A 20,024-nucleotide genomic window follows, 5' to 3' on the forward strand; every position below is an offset into this window, starting at 1 on the left:
TTTTAATCTTTGGATTTTTAGATAAAAATATTTATTCATTTTGTCATTTTAAATGACACATTTAAACACAATAAATTAGCTAATTCAAAAAAATCCATAATAATAGCTATAAAGAAACAGTATCGTCAAAGTTTAAAATCATAAATGCATACTGTAATTACATACAGTATGTTTTTGTTTTGTGGGAATATTGACCAATTAATGATATGCTCATGGATACACACTGAGTCATTGTGGGATATTGAATCAGTAAATTTTTCTGTATGATTATGCCTTAAATACAGACTGGTTATTCAGATACATCCTGGGCAAAGTGCTTGTCAAATATGACAGCCTTTTATATGTGAGACATATGGAGATATAAAAAAGCCAGCTGTAGATACATTCATACACATTGTTTTAATAGGGCTGAAAGTTGTAGACAGTGAAATTCAGAGGTGTTCTGTCCTCATTAGACACTCAAGGTTGTGTTCTGGCATGTGGATTTACAAGACTGGAGTGTCTGAGCAATTACTGAATTACTGCAGTAATATCAACCGGATTGTATTTCAAGGCTGAGTAAATTATAAAAGAAAATATGCCTAATCTCAATTTAAAAAATATAACTATCTTTTAACAATTAACACTCATCAGATATATTCTTCTTCTTCTTAATTTTTTCCAACTTCTACATGAGGTTGATGTGCTTGATCAGTCTTCTCCAAACTGCTCAGTCCTGCACCTCCTCACCAGTTTTGCCTTCAGATTTTCTTTTACTTTATCCTAACCCATCTTCTTTGGCCCCTCTCACATTATCTTCCTCTGTACATCCATTCCCATCACTCTTTTGCCCACATATTCATTGTCTCTCATCATCACATGTCTATACCATTTCAACCTACTCTTCTGTATTTTCTTAGATATCTCTCCCACCTTTTGTGTGTCTGATTGTCCAGTTTCTTATTTGGTTTTATTGTAACTCCAATGAAAACATCTGCACTCGTAAATATAAATAGTGTGTGAGCAGGAGAGATTGAAAAGAAAAAGCAACAGAACTGAGGAGGAAAGGCCAATAAAAGAGAGAAAACAGAACTTGGTTGGGAGCCAGCAAGAATAGAAAATGGCAAAGCAGACAGGTAAGCCATGCTAAGCATCAGAGTGACAAGTGCTCCTGATGAACAGCAGAGATTAGGAATGATCAAATACTCCAGCGGTCCTGTAGATAACAAAGGATGGCAGCAGAACAAGGTAGTTGGGCTAAGCCCATACAAGGGGACACCAACAGACAGATGGCCTGGACAGGAGATGTTTGGGCGCTGCTGTAGCTGATGACTTGCCTTTGCTGAGTTAGGTGAGCGGAGCAAGGAGGGAGAGGGAGAGAGAGAGTGAGAGAGAGACAAAGGATGCAACAGCACTGGGAAAAGGAGTTGAAAGCCTTTTCTGATCATGGGCTTAACCTTGTTTTTAGTGAATTATATTTTGGGTGTATTTATTAATTTTAATTTCTTCACATCATTGACATGGACCACACTTTGTTTTGGACATTGCCTGTTAGTTGGAAAATAATTAGCACAATGCACTATTTCACCAATCTTTGTTGTTATGTATCCTCTTTGCCTTAGCCATCCTGCTCATGATTATCAATGTCTGCGTTCAAGGAGGTAATGATAGCAGCTGCGGGCAAACCAGGCATCACAAGCAGGCATAGAAGAATTGTTTTTCATGGTGTTTGTTGCATTGCTAAATTTCATTTTGTGAAATTTTTTGAAGTCATGGTCAAGCAACTACTGCACAATAGAGTCTCTAGTCGTGTATGTGCTCATTCTGCACCAGCATGTTTGATCAAATTGAAATGCCAAAACATAGGTACACAGACTGTATATGCATGATGCACACTCACTGTGGTCAGTGCACAATGAATTTTTTTTTTACTCTGTATGTAAAGCAACCTTGGGTTTGTGAAAGGCGCTCCATAAATAATTCTTCTTATTATTATTATTATAATTATTTTTGAGAAATTTGATGGTGGGATCAGAAAATCAGCTTGTGAGACTGCTCACACTACAAGATAGCCGACTGAAATTTTTTGTATGACAGAAATTCTTCTCATTGTGTGACAGCCCAATCCTAAGAGACAATCAGGTATCACAACCACCCTCAAACTGCACATGAAACAACAACCAATGAAACTGAAATTTAGGGCAATTCAGAAAATCAGAAAGCTACTGAAAATTGGGATTAAAATCATGACAAAATTGCACATCTGCAATTACATCATATGCGTTTTCAGTCACTTTAGCATGGGTAAAAATACTTTTGTAAACAGTACGAAAAATGCTAGTATAAACAGAGATTATTCTCATTTAAAAAAAAAAAAGTTTTAAAAGGAAAATGAGTAATGTGGATGCAGCCCTAGAAGTGTCCATAGGAGTCTTGATAAACCAATTAATCTGGTATACTGTACTAGACAAAATTCTTCTTTGAGGAAGAAACTGGAAAAAGTTAATTTGAATGTTTTTTCATTTATGGTTAGACTAAATTATACTTTAACTAGCTGTGTAAGCCTGTGCTGTACAAAGCCCAGGCTCCTAGAAACCATGAATTCTTGCATTTCAATCAATCAACCGCATTGGTTCTGCATTAGTGGCTAAGCAGGGTTTGCTTTCCTCTGCAGTTTCGTTTTGCTGATGTGCTCACCTTGCTAGTGTATTAGCAGCTAAGCGAGTTTCACTTTGGTGACAGAGTCACTTTCTTTGAGTGTCAAGCTGTAGCCTCACACATAACATTACAGCTTAGGAACCATGAAGTTTAAACGTCATTAGTTTCATCGTGCTTTGCTTATGCCCTATTCTGATCATTATCTTGACCAAATAATCTTCTGTTTGCTTATTTACCTCCATGAGTCACATGTCAGAATTAAATTTTAGCTACACTAATGATGGAAACCATTGTCTGATACTCTTAAAGAAGTTCTCAAATGTTCTGGATCATATCTTTTGTTAGATCAAGTCTATAGAACAGTGCATATTGTGTTAAAAAATCTAGTATCTGCAAAGGTGAGATTAAGGGACTATTTCTGCACTGCCGAACAGCGACTGAAACTTAGCGATTGCGATACAATGGGAGTTTCAGACGGTGAGTAAGCATTCAGCAGAACATACAATAAAGAAAGCATTTAACAATCACTTGGGTCTCTTCAGCAATCTCCCTTTATATCAGGTCATTACATTGGTGTCAGGAGCAAGACTGAAAATGTTTTAAGCAACATTTGGCTCTGCTTTGACTTTGGCAGTAATGAGTCAAAAGCCAACGCCACTTGGACACAGCATTCATTTTTCTTTAAGCCCAAATATTCTCTTCTTGGTTTTCAATATAATGGATTTAAATATTTACAAATTTGACTTCTAAATAATACATTTCACATTGTTAAATTTGTTTTATGTTATTTTTGAATTTTTTTGTGGCCATTTTTTTTTTCATGCTACCACCCTTTTTGTGGCAATGCTGCTATTACACTTCAAGATATATTTAATGGGTGTAGTCCAGGAAGTTGCAGTGAGTAATGTTACCAATGCAGCAGTTCATAAGCTGATGGTATAGTGTTCTCACCACCCAAGATTGTGAGTATGAAAATCAGGTATTGGATTTGCTACTTAGGCAGTTAGTTTCATTTTTTTGTTTTGACCTCAGTCTGTTTCTTCATGAGGATTGTTTAGTCCATCTTCTGATCTTAAAATAAAACATTCTTCCTAGCCATTTAACACCTAGGCATAGCACTTTTTTTTACTATAATCAGTTTGATCTACCAGTGACTGGTTTACACACAAATCTGCATAATGTGTTTGCCAAAGCTAGCAGTTCAACACACAAAACTTGATAATGGTATGTGTACAGTGTTCAATTGCTACTTGGATCAGTTTTATGTCCTGCTTGGGTAGTACTGCCATACCCAGTGATTAGCACCTGTCTTTGATGTAAGCATCATGAGTATGTCATGTTTTTATATAACAATCTCAATGACACTACAATATTCTTCAGTTGTCAACCATTTGAGTGTTGACTTTGTGTGTTTTGCATTCAACTGACTATGAATCTGTCTGCCTTTAAAATGGATTGAGTAGAATAGGGAAATGGATGGATCATTTCATCTTTACATTAAATGGGAGGTGGATATTTAACATATGTTTTTGCAGGTAAATATAAATGAAACTCCTTGAAAAGTATAAAAACAGCAGGAGACAAGTGAAAGATAATACATCTATTTCATGCAATAGGAGAATAATAAAAAATATAACAAAAAGTAGAATAACATTTCTTTAAATATTAGAAAGTTTGTTGTAGGAAGGAAGAAATCAAAAATGAATATTTCAGGACTTTTATTTCAGGGCAATAACCATATTTTATTAAAATGTACAAGAATAGTTTATACCTTAATTGTACCCTTTTTAATGCACATCACGGAGATATTGCCAAGATATTAATCCACAGTGATAATTAAGGTGTCAGAGCACCAAGTAATTACTGAAAATTGGCCATATAGAATCCTGTTAATAGAAATGTCTTTGACATATACCATGTACTATTAACATCTGTGACACTATCACTAGTATTACAGTATGGATTAAAGTGGAGAAAGACAAACAAATCGTGATTTCATTTACTACACTGTTGGCACGCAGACTCATTCTGATAAACTGGAAGAATCCAAACTCTCCTCTTTTAAGTCAGTGGGAAACCGATGTGTTATATTATTTGAAACTGGAAAAATCAAATACTCAGTTAGAGGATCTGTACAGACCTTTTTCAGAACATGGCAGGATCTAATCAGTAATATTTTAAAATAAGTTCATAAAGCACAGAGAATTTTTTTTTAAAATCAGGTATGTTTACAAGCCTTAAATTTAACGTTATTTGGCTTGCTCTCTCTCTCAGGGGTAGGGATCGATCTGTTCTTAACTCAGTTATTCTTTTTGTAAAATCTTGATTGCTTTGTATGGATTGTAATAAAATTAAAAAAAAAGAATCCTGTTAATAGAAATGTCGTTGACATATACCATGTACTATTAACATCTGTGACACTATCACTAGTATTACAGTATATGAAATGAGAAAAAATAGTTATCTTCTCTTAAGCAGTCACTAGTGCACTATGTTGTCTGTTTCAGCTTATAATTTTACAGGAAAAATACATTCCTTTCTCATGATCATATTCTATTTTGTCAGACAATATCATAACCGTCTGGTACACAGAAACTTCCAGGTCCCTCTCATAAGGCATACTGTAATGATTCAGCTGACTCTAGGGTATCCCCCATTTAATCTATTTTGGTATCATCTGCAAACTAAACCAGTTTGTTATTTATATTCTTATGAAGATCATTTATGCTATGCATTCAATACCAAATACATGTTATGTTATGTTAAGGTTTCAGGTAATAGGAACATATAAACAGGAGTAAGGAAAACACCCTGTAAGATGTTTTTTTCTATTCATTTCCATGAAATTTAAAATGTGAATAGAATTTTTGAAAACCTTCTTATTCAAAGTGGTACCAAACAGTGGCAATATGTCATGTGTTCTTTGAGCATGAAGCAAGAATTTCACTGTGCTCTGTACATGTAACAATACCACTATTACTGTCACTGCTTTTGTTATACTCTGCTGAACCTTTCAAGACACCTTGCAAATTGTGCTGTCCTTCGTAAAGGAACAAGATTATATATTATTATTATTATATGCTGTCTCTCGTAACTGCTTATATTATATAGGCCACATGAAGAAAAAGTCAATACATAACTTTAAACATTTGCAGAAGTTATGACTCTGACAATTTATTTCCTTTAGTGAAACACCCAAATGTCATATAAAATCTGTAAAGTAAAAAGAGAAGATATCTGCCTGTATCCTAGTGACAATGTCTTTACATTAATCAACAAGGCATAGAGATTCATTAAAAATAAATAAATAAACAAAACAAAAACAAAATCATGCAGACTCTACCTAGCACCAGAAAGTTTCTTAGTGGCACAATAAAACTTCTCTTCAAAACATAATGCTTACCTACAGTGTGGTACAATGGTTAAGGCTTTGGACTTCAAAAGCAGAGTCAGTGGGTTCAAATCCCACCTGTCTGTGGTCCACATGGAAAACAAATATGTACCCAATTGTATTTTCCAAGTGTTGTAATTCACCTTGGATAAGGCTGTCATCCAAATAAGTAAAATTTAAAAAATGTAGTAGACCTGGAATCCTTACATTCAAACTCAGAATATAGGAAGATTTAACTTTAGGGTGTACACCGGATAGCCATATGTGCATTACATCAATTCTCATTATAAGCAGATGTTAAAGATTAATCTCCCTTTTGCGGAGGAAACAGAACTGTAAGCACAAGATTAAAAAATAAACTCAAAATAGAAATGCACCCTGCCAAGTACTAGAAGAGAGACTCCATTAGAACAATGAAGATCATTTCAAAGTAACAAAAGGTTAAACAGATTAATTTGGGTGATGAAATCACTGAACCAGTTATAGTAAAAAAAAAAAAAAAAGAAAAATGGGACAGCTGTTACACATTTAGGGACCAGTACAACTATAATTGAAAGGCAAAGTCCTTTATAACTCCATCAGTTTTTATAGTTAGAATTATCCATCCAGCCATCCATTATCCAACCCGCAATATCCTAACACAGGCTCATGGGGGTCCGCTGGAGCCAATCCCAGCCAACACAGGGCGCAAGGCAGGAACAAATCCCAGGCAGGGCGCCATCCCACCGCGGGGCACACACACACACACACACTCCAAGCACACACTAAGGACAATTTAGGATTGCCAATGCACCTAACCTGCATGTCTTTGGACTGTGGGAGGAAACCGGAGCACCCAGAGGAAACTCACGCAGACACGGGGAGAACATGCAAACTCCACACAGGGTGGACCCGGGAAGCGAACAAAGGTCTCCTTACTGCGAGGCAGCAGCGAGTTAGAATTATGTTTGCTATATTCTAAAAACATTTGCACAGGGCATGACGAGGATGAACAGGATTAGAAATGAGTACATTCGAGGGTCAGCTCAATTTGACCGATTGGGAGAAAAAGTCAAAGTGGTGAGATTGTGTTGGTTTGGACATGTGCAGATGAGAGATGCTGAGTATATTGAAAGAAGAATATTAAGGATAGAGCTGCCAGGGAAGAGAAAACAAGGATGGCCTAAGAGAAGATTTATGGAAGTGGTGAGGGAGGTCATGCAGGTGATGGGCGTATCAGAACAAGATGCAGAGGACAGAAAGATATAGAAGAAGATGATCTGCTGTGGCAACCCCTAATGGGAGCAGCCAAGAGAAGAAGAAGATATTCTAAAAAAAACATATATTTTTGTTTCACTCAGGAAAAAGCTTTATTGATGAAGTCACGATTAAATACTTGAATTTTAAAGCAAATACAATAAGCTTGCCAAAAGCTGAATAAAAAAGGCAAATGCTCTTATCCATTATACCGTATTGTCGTGTCATACTTAATCAGAGTTCACACTTGGTCGACTTATTAGATAGGCTCTCTCTCAGCTAACCTCTCTCTCTCTCTCTCATTTTTCCTAGGGCACGAAGTAGAAAATGGCCGACAGTGGGGTAACTCGCGTTGAAATCGTAATTGAGGAACTCCAAGCACTTGATGAAAAGATTCAGAAACTCCTGTCCCGACGGAAATACCTGAGAAATCTGAAGGCCCGGCTGTTGGATAAACCGTCCTTGCCATCTGGAACCGGCGAAACATCAACCCCGCGTTGTGCCGACCTCACCCCCGCGTCTCGTAGGGACGCCGCTGCTGACCTCGGTGGATTTCAGCTATGCAGGCGGGGGTTCAAGGCCAGAGCACCTCCATCGGCACAGGCGAGCATTTTATCTCAGAACCGGTTTGACCCTCTACGCGTCCCCATTTCGCCTTCAGCACCTGGTGATGTATTAGTGGTAGGTGATTCCATCGTTAGAAACCTTAATGTCGCATGCCCTAATGCAAAATCGTTTGTTTCTTGTTTTCCCGGTGCTCGTGTCCGAGATGTAATGAAACGTGCGCCAGCAGTCTACGAGAAACACAAGGAGAGGGCAGTTGGATCAATCGTCTTGCATGCCGGCGTAAACGATATAAGGCACCGACAATCAGAAATCCTGAAGGCTGACTTCGCAGCTCTGATTAGAGACACGAAGGAGAGGACCCCATCGGCAAAGATCTTTGTTTCGGGTCCACTACCTCTCGTCAGACGATCCAACGAGTACTACAGTCGTCTGCTAGGGTTGAACAACTGGCTACAGGGTTTCTGCAAGAAGAAGGATGTCGGCTTCATCAACAATTGGAATCTCTTCTTGGAAAGGCGCGTCTCTTCAAGCGTGATGGCCTGCATCCGAACAGTTTCGCGCCGGTCCTCTCCGAAAACATATCGAAGGTAATTCGTTTTTCTTGACTATCTATCTCTGCTCTTAACCCCTTCCGAAATAATACTGCTGTGCCAGGACATGATGAATGTTTAATAGAGTCTTCCGTTAAAGTTCACACCATTAATACTGTAATAAGCAATCTCAATGCACGTAGAAAACCTAGGAAATACGGCATAAACTCCAATAATCTAATTAAAATCACTATTTTAGAGGAACAATGTATTAAAACTATAAAACAGATCACAGATTAAACAAAAATATACACAGAGCGCTAATAATAATAATTTAGTTCCTATTCCAAATAACAATAACGCACATAGTACTCATCTCTGCACCTCCAAACATTAAATATGGCACTATTAAATGTCAGAGCTTTAACTAACAAAACGTTTTTTATCAACGATCTTATTAGTGATAAAAAAATAGATCTTATTGCACTAAATGAAACGTGGTTGAATTCAGATGCCGCGTCAGTTTTAATCGAATCTGCGCTCCGGATTACAGTTTTACTCATTCAAACCGCCAGGGGGAAGGGGCGGATTGGCTAACATTTACTCGAGCGATTAAAATGTAAAGATGTCAGTTTTGGTAAGTTCAAGTCCTTTGAGTATCTCGCCGTTGTTATTCATGGAGATTCTCAAGTTCTAATACTATCCGTGTATAGACCTCCTAAATATAACGCGCTTTTTGAGGAATTCTCTGACTTAATGTCAATTTTAATTACTAATTATGACACACTCCTAATAGTTGGCGACTTTAATTTTCATATAGATAATCAGTGTGATCTAAAAGTAAAAGAATTTATGAACCTCCTGGATTCTTTTGATTTGAGACAACTCATAAATCAGCCTACACATAAAGCAGGTCATACATTAGACTTAGTGATTACTAAAGGACTGAAAGTTGATATAAAACAGATCATTGATATTGGTCTATCAGACCATTTTCTTCTACTTTTAATATAGAAATAATGATAAAAACACTCATGAGAAGCATATTGTTAAAAACGCTTCTTTGATTCGCAGCAGCTTTAAAACTTACAAACATTTTAAGCAATCAGTCCGTTTATAGTGCCAGCTATAATAGCGAGGACAATGTAAATAGTAAGGTGGAAAGATTTAATTCTAAAGTGAGAGCTGCTGTTGACATAGTTGCACCTGAAAAGACAGTGAAAAATCTTCTAGCATTGGTATACCATGGAAGACCCAAAGAGTGTCTGATTTAAAGAGAACATGCCGTAGAGCTGAGCGTCAATGGAGGAAGAGTAAACTTACTATCCACCACGAAATATTAAAAGTCAAAATAACAGAATACAATAACACTGTCCGTCTTGAGAGACGCTGCTATTTCTCTAATATTATAAATAACAATGCTAGTAATCCCAGAGTCTTATTTTCAACAATTGATCGCCTACTAAACCCAGGTAGCTCAAAGGAATGCCTCCTAAGTGCTTCCAGTGAAACCTGTGAGGCTGTCGCTGTATTCTTCAATCAAAAATTAATGATATTAGAAATAACATAGTATATCTCCCCAACACTAAGGATCCCCTAAACCCCAACATCCTGTTATAAACAAATTAAACTCTTTCACTAGGATAGATTTACCTGATTTACAAAAATAATATCTCAATTAAAACCCTCCACCTCGTCCTTGACCCGATACCAACAAGGTTTTTCAAAGAAGTATCAGGCGTGCTAATTGATAATGTTCTTGACATAGTAAATTCGTCACTAGATACTGGGGTCTTCCCAGACTGTCTTAAGACTGCTGTAGTTAAACCCCTACTTAAGAAACATAATCTTGACCCTCGCTCTTGAAAATTTTAGACCCATCTCTAACTGCCCTTCTTAAGTAAAGTTCTAGAGAAGGCAGTCATTATGCAGTTAAATGACCACCTAAATAAACATGCTATTCTTGATAAATTTCAGTCAGGTTTTAGAACAAATCACAGCACAGAAACTGCACTCGTTAAAGTAGTAAATGACTTTGGGTAAATGCAGACAGAGGCCATTTATCTGTTCTCATCCTCTTAGATCTGAGTGCTGCATTTGACACCATTGATCACAACATTCTTAGAAATCGCCTTAGTCAATGGGTGGGCCTCTCTGGCAGTGTCTTAAATTGGTTTGAATCCTACCTGACAGGGAGAAAATATTTTGTTAGTTGTGGGAATTACAACTCAAGACACATGATATCCAATATGGTGTTCCACAAGGCTCTATCCTGGGTCCGCTGTTATTCTCAATCTACATGCTTCCGTTAGGTCAGATTATCTCAGGGCACAACGTCAGCTACCACAGCTATGCTGATGACACACAGCTGTACTTATCAATAGCACCTGATGACCCGATTCTATTGATTCACTAACACAATGTCTGACTAGTATCTCAGAATGGATGAATAGTAATTTTCTCAAGTTAAATAAAGAGAAAACTGAAATTTTAGTGATCAGCAATAATGGATACAATGAGGCTATTAGAAATAAACTGGATACATTAGGATTAAAAGTCAAGACGGAGGTAAAAAGCTTAGGGGTGATTGTTGACTGTAATCTGAATTTTAAATCACATATTAATCAGATCATTAGGACAGCATTTTTCACTTAAGAAACATAAGTAAAGTTAGACCTCTTTATCACTGAAAGATGCTGAGAAATTAGTTCACGCGTTTGTTTTCAGTCGACTAGATTACTGTAACGCACTCCTCTCAGGACTACCCAAAAAAAGATATAAATCGTTTGCAACTAGTGCAGAATGCAGCTGCTAGAATCCTAACTAGGAAAAGAAAATCAGAACACATTACTCCAGTTTTGATGTCACTACACTGGTTACCTGTGTCATTCAGAATTGACTTTAAAATTCTGCTTATGGTTTATAAAGCCTTAAATAATCTCGCCCCATCTTATATATCGGAATGTCTGACACCTTATATTCCAAATCGTAACCTCAGATCCTCAAATGAGTGTCTCCTTAGAATTCCAAGAACAAAACTTAAAAGAAGTGGTGAGGCGGCCTTCTGCTGTTATGCACCTAAAATCTGGAATAGCCTGCCAATAGGAATTCGCCAGGCTGATACAGTAGAGCACTTTAAAACACTGCTGAAAACACATTACTTTAACATGGCCTTTTATAACTTCATTTTAATCGTAATTTAACTTAATCCTGATACTCTGTATGTTCAATTCATCATAACAACTATTCATGGTGGCTCTAAAATCGGTACTGACCCCTACTCTCTTTTCTGTTTCTTTTTCCGGTTTCTTTGTGGTGGTGGCCTGCGCCACCTCCACCTACTCAAAGCTTCATGATGCTCCAACAATGATGGATGGATTAAAAGGAAGAAGTCTACGTGACCATCATCATCATCAAGCCCTTCCGTGAGAACCCTAAATCCAAAGAGGACTGTTTCATTTATGTTAGGTAGAATGCCCAGAGGGGACTGGGCGGTATCATGGTCTGGAATCCCTACAGATTTTATTTTTTCTCCAGCCGTCTGGAGTTTTTGTTTTTCTGTCCCCTGGCCATTGAACCTTACTCTTATTCGATGTTAATGTTGATTTATTTTTTTATAATTATGTCTTTCATTTTTCTATTCTTTAATATGTAAAGCACTTTGAGCTACTGTTTGTATGAAAATGTGCTATATAAATAAATGTTGTTGTTGTTGTTGTTGTTATTTGCCAATTGCTGTCATTTTATTTTCAGAAAACAAGTACATTTCTATGACTTCTCAACACATACACTAGCCATGATATTTAATTTATATTAAAGTGCTGGGAAATGTTTTCATATTTGAGTGACTCCAGAGACAGAAAGATCTGAGCAGATTAAATTTCAAAATGCCTACTGTGCCACACTCAAAATATTATTTTTAAGTAGCAGGCACATTTCTGGAAGGAACTGGCTTGGCTATGAATAAACCAAAAAATGACAAGCAGAGAACATTTCCTTTAAATTTGTGAAAAAAGCAGTAAGATTTAATGGCTGAAAGATTCAAACGTTACAAATGTCAGTGCTCAAAAATTAATAACAAAAGCTACGTAAATGTAATTTTTGGGAACACTAATATCTTTATACTACAGAACAATGAATAAATGTTGGAAAACAAGAAGTGAATATTTTTGGGAGAATGTAGAATGAACAGCCCATAATTTGAAGACAGAAATGAATATGAGTGGAGCAAGCCCAGAATATACTCTGACATCCATCCATCATCCAACCCGCTATATCCTAACTACAGGGTCACGGGGGTCTGCTGGAGCCTATATATACTCTAACATGCAAACTAATATTAATAATAATAATTCTTTGCATTTATATAGCGCTCTTCTCACTACTCAAAGCACTTGCAGGTTAAGAGCCTTGCTCAAGGGCCCAACAGAGCAGAGTCCCTTTTGGCATTTACGGGATTCGATCCAGCAACCTTCCGATTGTCAGTGCAGATCCCTAGCCTCAGTGCCACCACTCCACCAGTTAAGAATATCAAGGATCATTAATACTAATGGTGTGTTAAAAATTTTTGGTTAAATTTTGATATTGATAGAAAATGTTTAAATCAGTCATTGCCCAATCCACTATATTCTAACACAGAGTCAAAGGTGTCTGCTCGAGCCAATCCCAGGAAGCAAGGCTGAAACAAATCCCGGGCAGGGTACCAGCCCACACAGGACACACACAGGACAATTTAGGATTGCCAGTGCACCTAACCTGCATGTCATTGGACTGTGGGAGGAAACCGGAGCAAACCCACACATGCAAACTCCACGCAGGGAGGACCCGGGAAGTGAACCTGGGTCTCCTAACTGTGAGGCAGCAGCGCCACCCATGTTTGAATCATTTAATAAAAATTATAGCATAAGTTAAAGGTGTAAGAAAAAAAAAAGGCAATTAATCTCTGTAATGGCTGCCACTGTTAACTCTAAAAGTAAAACTGAACAACTGAATGAATATTCAAAAGATTGACTAAAACACCTTTCAAAATAATACTTCTATTGAATATTCATGTTGATTTAGAACATGCAGTATAACAGTATTTGAACTTTTTATGTTGAAATTTAATCTAGCACAATGGCTTGAGAATTAGTTTATAGTGTTTTGCATTATTAAAGTTTCTTTTACTTGAAGGTGCTTAGCTTCAGATAATCACTGCTAGTGACTTCTAGACTGTATTACAATGTATTTATTTTTGAGAGTGGGAATGGTTTTGAAAAGTAAAGGACATATATTACATATATAGTCATGAATGTAAGCATTTGGCTAAACTTACAGGAATAAATGTAAAGGAACACAGGAAGGCTTGTAGCAAATGTCAGAGTATTATCATGCCTGCCTGTTTCCTCCACATTTAAAAAAAAATGCAAATCTGGATGAAGAAAAGCGTCCTCAATAAACTCCATTTACCGGCTTGCCCATCAGTAGAACATTATAAAGGATGTGCCATTTCACTGACCTCACACTGGTTGACCAGATGACACCATCTTTTCATTTACAGCTTCAAGTGCAACAGACATTGCCAGCAGTGTGGCCGTGGACCTTCAAATCAACAACCACTACAATAAAAAGTATGTTTTAAATGTCTGGTAAAGGAGTAAGAGTTTAAGGGGAATTTAAATGAGAGAGAAATAGACTGGAAGACAGTCACTAAAGGAGATGTTCAAAGTGCACACTTAATGCAAAAGTGGGAAGACAGTAACAAATAATCTGTCTGTACCAAACTGCCAATGCCAAATCACTACCCCCAAAACCAAAATTGAAAGGAATTTTGGTATTTCCTTCAATTATATGGTACAGTATTATTTTCCCCTAATTGTGTTAATCTTTTAAGTTTTTTTAAGGCAAGTATCAGATAATAGTATTGGATAAGGAAATGCTAAGCACCAATAGTTCAAATAAGTCCAGTGGGGGCTGGCAGTCTTTTGGTCTTGGAACCCCTGCAGATTTTGTTTTTTTTTCTCCAACTTAACTGGGCTTTTTGTTATTTCTGTCTTCCTGGCTATCTGAACTTATCACAGGATTCACCTTTAGAGACTTACATCATGACATTGTATATAAGGATGCTGCACTTCTAGCTGTTTTTAAAAGCATTTAGATCCATTTATTTTATTTTCTTTCTTTGTTACTTAATCTTTAATATTATTGCCTAATCTTATTTGTTTTTCTTTTCTTATAACTTTCTCTTTAACATCTTGGAAATCACTTTGAGTTACACTAATTGTATGAAAATGTGCTATATAAATAAATGTTGTTGTGGTCATTATCTGCGTCATGATGTAAAATTGTCATTGTGGTGTCTGATCGTGAGACCAACAATGAATGCTGTCACTACTAAAACATATAGCTGTAGTCATTAGAAAAATAGTAAAAAATGATTCCCATAACAAATAATACAGAATACAAACAGAAACAAAAATATGTTCATAAATTTCAGTAATCAGAATACCGATTCTCTACACAGGGATTTTCCATGTTGGTATTTTCCATTTGTCTCGTTTTTTTCTTTTAAGCTGGTGTCACATTATGTAACTTCTAGTCATGGAATACGTCAGATTTGCTGATCAGATTAGCTCAGTTTATCACTGGACCATGTCAATTTACATGACTGAAAATTGCTGAGCATCTCACGTTTACCGACTGAGTGCTACCTTTCTAGCACGATCATGCTCACCCCTGTTTCGGACAGCTGATTTTGTGCTGCTTGATGCAGCTGGCATTGTATGAGGGATTAATCAAGTCTGTGAGTTCAGACACAATGTTTCCATTCAGTTTTAGTATGTAAAACACAAGACATCAGAAAGATAAGCCTCGGTTCTGTTTGGTTCAAAACATGCATATTTCTTATTACTTATTGCTACATTCCATGCATTATACTTCCAGATAAGCATTCATTGGTTGTTAGCTCTAATGCACACACAGCCCCACCTGACAAAATGTTTTTGTCATATTCTAGTTGGAGTCAGTCATTGGGCAGGTCACATTAGGCAATCCGAATCACTGGAGTGCGTCACCAACTGCCTCTGACTTGCTAAAATTATGTAAATGATGGCTATGACTGAAAATCACTGAAAATGTCACCTAATATGACATAGCTTTTACAGTGGCGTAGCCAGCAGGATAAAAGGTTCAATTCTTCGTATCAACCCAAAACTTCAGATGTTTTGAAAAAGTAACTAGAGCAAGTCCCACAACTGAACCAGCAGACCAATTTACCAGAAATTACTTCTAAAAAAAGAAGAACTAAACAGACACCAACTAAACCATGTATATACATGGTAAATTCAACTAGTGCAATTTAAAAACTAATAGCAGGTGATTATCTCAAAATATATCTCACCATCTTTGAAAGAGGCCACTGTCCATGCTGTACTCCAATTGTGCTTGAATACAATACATGTGGCATGTGGGAATTCTGCAATTACTCATTCAGGTCTCTAGATTTGATGCCTGCTCTATGCATGGTAGTTGAACACATTGAGTGCCTTGGTGACACCCATTGTTTAACTACTTTTGCCATGACCAAAGAGCACTTTCAGATTTCTTTGATGGATTCCACATAGGAAAGATGATTTTTAGCAGTCCTAATTACTGAATTTTTCCTTTCTGGATTCACAGAGCACTTCCACTTTCTAATGTCTGGTGACCAGACCCCACCATTCCTTTAATGTTTATAGTGCTGCCTATTTAGAATATTATCATTTGTTCCAGTATCTGGAAAGAGCATTTACACCACTTTAAGACCCTACTTTCCACACTAAACCTGGTTGCTTTACATAATAACTCCAACAAATGCCATTTTTTTCAATAGCTTTTTAAACAGTTCAGTTTGACCAGTTTTTTTTCATTGATCTGAGTAACTGCTGAAACGAAGTTTTAAGATTTTTTCTCCTCATTCAGACCATTAAGGTACACTGTTACACTTTGTCAACTTGAAAACTAATGACAGATTTCATGATCTTGGTACTGTTTTTATAGTCTGATTGCAATGATTCCCATTATGTTTTACAACCATCTTATTGAGGTAAATCCCGTAAACATTGTGAATGACCTGGATGGTAATTTTCTGCATCACTCCTTTTAGATTAGAGTTTACAAGGTTCATTAGTGTAAAATGCGAAAACAAAACGACTAAATGGGTTAGACAATGACTTATTTAAAACTGTATCTGAGCAGTGACTCCACTTTGAATCAAGCTGGATTGCACTTTTCCTCAAAATGTCACTTGTCCCGTTATTTCTTACAGTCATATCTTTACATCACTTCTCACAATACCTCTCTATAGTTTGAGACATACTGTAGATTAACCCGATAAAAGGCAGACTCGTCTGAAAAATCAGCATAGGGATCCATTATTGGTACACTACAAGATCTTGGATCTGTGATACAGCATCCTCTGTTCCAATTCATTAGTCAGTCTCATAATCCACAGATGATAGTTATCATGAAATCCTAAACAATTTCAACTTCTCCAAAACAGAAGTTATTCTCCCAATGTCTTTGCATGACATTCATCTTTCACAGTAATTTACACATCTAACAAAATTCTGTCATCATCCTTTATGATGCTACACTATAGCCAGTTTAAAAAAATCTTGAAAAACAGGTGGCTGTCATGAAATGCAGCTTAAATTCAAAACAAGTAATACTTCTGAGCTGGTGGAAATTGACAGGAACTAACTTTAAAGACAGCCATTTGTGTACATTTAAAATGCCCCCATTTTAGAAGCACATCTTACACCTGTTACTGCCTCTGTATGTGAAGACAGACCCCCGTGTCTACCGAGTAATTAACATTGTTAAGCAGTGATTAGTATAGCACTGTGTTACTGCAAATAACATCTAGCTTTATTTCTGAGGTAAAGACACCCACCACATCTACAAATAAAGTATGAATAGCATATTATTTTAAATAAAGTGCAACTGTGCAACATTACATATGTTTAATGTAACTACACACAGACACACACACATATAAATATTTGGGTTGACTGGATATTACAACTCTGATGAGACACCGGGAAATGATGACATCCTTGATAAGGTAGGAAAATTCAGCCAAACTAAGTGACGACTCACACGTAGAATGATTCATATGACTAAGCTGTTATTATAATGTGCAATGATGTGACAAACATATTAAACCTCAAATGTAATGAATATGATGTATAGACTGTAGTGTAGCATGTTTTTCAGAAGGCCAATGCTGAGCATTTACACTGAAGAATTTACTTTGTGTTTCCTCAGTTGATATCAGGTTCCTGTTGTTACTTCTCAGGATTGGAAATCAATCCGATCACTTGCTGTCAATAATTGCATTAAATTATAACACAGACATAATTCACTCCCTACATACTGAAATCTATAAATAACACACCCTATAGCCTATTTATAGCCTAATGGTTTGACTCAACATGGCTTCTTTTGCTATGCTTCATATACGAAGGGATTTTATATTTGCCCATGATGATGACTGGCTTATGAGCCAATGTAGACTTCCAATAGCTATTTTCATGGAACTATGTGCTCAATTGAGCGTATTAGAAAAACAAAACACCTGAAATCTGGCTGCACCTTTTCCTGTCCATGTTTTAACAGTGGTTGGCGTTTTGGCAACAGGCACCTACCAGAGGTAAGTGGCTGCTTGGTCAAGAATTTCTCGGCTAAGCTTCAGCTCTGTCATACTCACACTGCTGGAAGCTGTAAATAGACTGCCCAGGTGCTACATTCAGTTTCCTTATGATGTAGGTGTACAGGTCAACATAAAAATGTAATCAGTAGCAACGTAATTGACGGAACTCATATTGCAATAAGAGCAGCTAGCAAGAATGAAGCTGCTATTAATCGTGAGCAGCTACACTCCTTTAACATACAAGTCATTCTGTGGTTGTTTTCCTTAAAGGCATATGTTAAATGTTCTACCTGATTTTTCTGTACCTGACTCATCTGCCACATCTGAATGCTATGGCATAATTTTGCATAATAAGACATCTCTGATTGCAGGTACCATTCACAGATCAAAATCAAAGAGCACAGATGTGTTTTTTCCCATTCCTATTGCATTCACACACTTTGCCAGTGATGAGCGATCTCCTTTGCCTCTACCTTGAGGTTGTTCCATTTTATTTTTTAATTTAATTAGATTTATTTTTTACTTCAAGCATAGTGTGGTTAGTAGAGGTCATCACATTTACAGCAGCAATAACATGTTGCCATTTAAGATTGTTGCCAATACCTGTACTTAGGCTGTTAAATAAAGGCTCTTTGCATGCCTCTACTTCAGAGATGCAAACTTCTGTCTCACAGTCTTTAAAATTTCACATTTTGTCTCTCTTCTCTTGACGCAATTGCTTCACCATAAGTCTGTTCATTATATGTGTGTGAGATTGATTATAATAAACCATATATGGTTGTTACAGGGTGGCAACTGGGCAGGGTGCATTCACATATGCAAATTTACAAGGTGATTGAATTTATAAAGGGTAAATTGCATACAAATGTGTGTATGCCAAATTTTATAAATCAGATTAATTTTTGGCTTACGTATTTTCCTGTGTTTTGGTGTATGTATATTTTCACTCTCAATTTCATACAAAAGTTTATAAATGAGAATCTAGGCATGTATAGTGTTCATTAGTTATGTATGCAATATAATAATGACTATATGTCTTTTGAAAGCTGGTATTACAACGTTTAGATTTACTAGGGTTTATTCCCGCCTGCTCCAGCAGACCCTCATTACTCTGTGTTAGGATATAGCAGGTTGGACAATGACATGACATGACTGATTTACTATAGTTACAAGCCTTAGAGTTTAGAATATTAAGGGCTATGGACAAACAATTGATGTTAGGGTTATGGAGATGTTACGATATTTGAAGATCATTAGCATTATTTACATTAAGATGCATATATGATCTTTTATTGTTGTATAACAATGCTAATAAACACCAGAATAAATATTTTCAGTGCAACATATATTGATATCTTCATACATTTATCTCTTCTGGTATTTTTTATTGTTCTGCTGGTTTATTCCTTGCATCTAAATCATTGTTTGACCTTATCAAGTATCTTAAAATTTAGACCCCTGTTAACCTAACACTTGAGTATCAAAGAAAAAATTTTAGAAAATAAAAAATCGCCTAGACTCTGGAACAATACACCAGCTCCATACTGACAGCAGTCTAGGCAGAATGAACTCAGTTTCATGGAGCTCAGCAGAAGTGGTGCTTATCACAGTGCTGCCACAATGAAAAATTGTTTTCTTAATTTTCTGTCTAAATGGGATAATCATGTGTAGAAAGTGGGTACATGGACCGATTGGACTAGAATTTTTGTAAAATGTTATTGCATAATTATTTTTTATTCTAGAAACTCCAGAAAATGCTGTTAAAAGTTTTGCCATCAATCTAGAATGTGAGTTACCTTATAATTTTGGGGCGAGAAGTGTAAAGATGCTTTATACTTCACATTACTAACCAACTGAAATTTTAGTAATACCCAGAAGCAGTTATTTTTTTTAGCCCTAGAGAATGCACAGAGAAATAGAAAAAATTCTACATTAAAGATGCTGGTTTGATCAAGTATCTCTAGTAAACTTCCACTAGAATTAAGTGAATTTT

General features: G+C 36.5%; 1 protein-coding gene across 1 annotated transcript in view; it reads right to left on the reverse strand.

Moving 5' to 3' along the window:
• The window catches only part of musk (muscle, skeletal, receptor tyrosine kinase), a 131,540-nt gene that overhangs the window by 110,413 nt on the left and 1,103 nt on the right, over positions 1–20,024 (reverse strand). The gene's annotated exons all lie outside the window — the stretch shown is intronic.

This window comes from Polypterus senegalus, chromosome 4, assembly GCF_016835505.1.
Source record: "Polypterus senegalus isolate Bchr_013 chromosome 4, ASM1683550v1, whole genome shotgun sequence".
NCBI classification, from domain to species: Eukaryota; Metazoa; Chordata; class Cladistia; order Polypteriformes; family Polypteridae; genus Polypterus; species Polypterus senegalus.